At 51.2% G+C, this 2,742-nt stretch overlaps 1 pseudogene across 1 annotated transcript; it reads left to right on the top strand.

Moving 5' to 3' along the window:
- The first annotated feature begins 303 nt into the window (after positions 1 to 303).
- On the top strand, positions 304 to 1,559 carry LOC144152222 (uncharacterized; annotated as a pseudogene). Its single transcript, XR_013319107.1, has 2 exons — positions 304 to 525; positions 686 to 1,559. The product of XR_013319107.1 is annotated as an uncharacterized LOC144152222 (transcript).
- The last annotated feature ends 1,183 nt before the right edge of the window (positions 1,560 to 2,742 follow it).

The raw sequence follows: 2,742 nt of genomic DNA, 5'->3' as shown, positions 1-2,742 counted from the left end.
TCCCCCCGGTCTCATTCGACGGTCGTCCGCGCTTGCGCTTGCTCTCTTGCCGTACCCGAAGATTGCTTGATTCGACCGTACCTCCTAAACAACGCCTAAACGACTTTCATTTGCATGTATGCATGGTCAAAAGTGAAAATTACGCCCACCTCCCCTCGCGCCAACCCAACGATGTGATGGAAACTCAAGGTCTCTTCGATTTGGCTGCACTAGCTGCACCAGTTCAAGTGGTGCACCACCGTCGTCCTCGTTTTGCCGATGCCGCGCGCGCCCTCTGCACTTCCTTCCTCGTTTTGCCAAGGTGCAGGTACAGTGCAGGCCCACCTCGGCACTAGTTCTCGGTCGCCGTGCACTCGCCGAAAAGGAGGTGCCGGAATAGTGCAGCATGGCGTACGGGCCGCCCAACGCGTAGCAGACGACGCTGCGCGTCGTTTGACGGCGTGGAGAAGGACGTGTACCTCCTTCGCAGCCCGGACGGGTCACCTATGCAGGGCGACAGCGGCTGCTACCTGTACGAGGCGTCCGGTAAGCGTTGTTGCATGCCGGCGATAAACACGTGTAGCGTTCAAGAGCGGTTTTATTTTTGGTCGTAGCCATGTCGGCCTCGTCGCGTTGCTTTGGGTCGCAGTTTGTGATTTCTCAAAGGCTGTGCCGACTTTATACATGCTGGTGTGTACTTTTGCAGACGGGCAGCACGTAACGTTGCGGTTCACGGCAGCCGGCGATGAGAATTTGCCCCCTCCGGCGCTACCGCCGACTTCCGCCTGCAGTGACGGCGATGATGGTGCAGCCGCACTGGCTGACAATGAGGGGGAACTGTGGAGCGCCCGGAAAACGAAGTTCTACATCGCCCAGTACACCGCACTCAAGGACTTGGTGGGAAAGACCAGAACACTCTGCTATGTTATCCTTTGTGTGCAGAATTACATTCAGGATGCCATAATTTCTCCCCGCGCTAGATCTCTGAACGCAGTAGCTGCTAATGAACTGTACAGGGGCGCTGCCATTGTCGCTCGAATTTCTAGTTCCAAGCAATTTAAAATTATTCACAGAATGCTAACGTTCACACATCTTTTCCTCCTGCTTCGAGTGCTTCAAATATGTGACAGCTGAAATACAAATATCCTGATAGAACGGCACTTAATAGCAGCGCATGTTTACTAAGTTATAAATAAAACGTTGTGCACCCCTAGCATGCGACTCGTGTCAGTCAAGTGTTACTTTACTTTACTCATACATTACTTCAGCTGTGCTTTTCTTTTGTGTTTAGGACAAAAAAACAGCTCTGGATTAAAATAACCGAGCTCATTAACAAAGAGTTCCTATGCAATATGACGGCCACCCAAGTGGAAAATAAATGGAAGTTTGTACCGATCATATAAGGCAAAAAAAAAATAACACTTCAACACTTCCACTGGCCGTGCCCCCACAAGTTGCGCACACAAGGAGTAAGTTGGAATTATTTATTGAACTGTTTAACAGTTCTGGCATCTCATAACAGGTGACTCATACCCTGAGTCACCTCGAGACACCATGAACCTGTTTAACCATTGAAATGTTCTTACAGGGAACTTGCCACAGTTCTAGAGAAGGAACATAGCATAAGCCCAAGGATCCTTTTGGAGCCTGGGAAGGCAATCCTACCAGGAGGGAACCCACCCAGGGTAAGTGAAAATTGCATTGTGTAAGCAAAGTGCTGTTTGTTGGCGTGACGTTTATCCACAACTTCACCAGGGCCAGCACTGCAGCCGAAGGACCTTGAGGGTGGAGGAGATGGACCTCCTGAGGACTTGTCGGTGCACAACAAGGGGGGCCCTGTACCGAAGAGAGTGCGGCATAGCAGGTCGCAGCTTGGTCCCCTCTTGGAGACGCTCCAAAAGATGGGGGAGGCCAAAGCGAAGCAAGAGGAGGCAGGGAAAAAGCCATAAAGCCCGCCAGCAGTGGCAAGAGGCGAAGGCAAAGCGCCACAAGGAGCGAATGCAGAGATTCGACCGCCTCATAGATCTGCTTGCGACAAAGGACAAGTGAAACAAACAATAAAGACGGCGTTTCAGGACTGCACACTTTTTACTTTTCATGCAAATGTTTCTTCTAGCAGTGCCAACTCTGTTTTCATGCAAATGTTCTCTATGCACATGGTTTGCACATGATGTGAACACCACCCTTTTTCAGATAGTTCCCAGCCTTTCACAGTGGATGCAGTTCAACAACATAGCAGTTTCCGTGATGTCGGATATGTGGTAACACAAGGCACTTTCATGTCGACTTTGCGTTGGCAGGGCAAGGGTGTCCACAATTAGCACTGCTCTTTAGCAATGCAATCTCTCAAAGCCTGAGCGTAGCCTCGTTGGTTGCAGTCGAAGTCCCCTTCGGAGGCGTCGTTGCCCACATCATCACGGCGCAATGACATCAGCTCCTGCAGGAAGTCTGTCGTCGTTGCAGAAGTTGTGCAGAATGCACGCAGCCATTACAATGTAGCAGGACTGCTCAACAGTTCTGGCGTCTACAAAGTACAGCCTCCTAAAACGCTGTTTCAGGAGGCTGAAGGCGTTCTCAATGGCCACTCTGCTGGCTATGTCGCCTATTAAAGTTACTTTTCCACGTGGGGAATGTGCACCCGTTGTCCCTGAATGGGGTCATGAGCCACGGCATCAAGGGGTACGCGCTGTCCCCAAGAATGTAGCTTTCCCCGCACTCGACGGCTGCGCGTTCGAAGAAGTAGCTCTCTCTCAGGACGCAGGC

Source organism: Haemaphysalis longicornis, unplaced genomic scaffold (genome assembly GCF_048455015.1).
Source record: "Haemaphysalis longicornis isolate Haplotype H1 unplaced genomic scaffold, Haemaphysalis longicornis Haplotype H1 scaffold_9, whole genome shotgun sequence".
NCBI lineage: Eukaryota > Metazoa > Arthropoda > Arachnida > Ixodida > Ixodidae > Haemaphysalis > Haemaphysalis longicornis.
The sequence above is the reverse complement of the archived record's forward strand: the minus strand, read 5'-3'. Positions and strand labels throughout refer to the sequence as shown.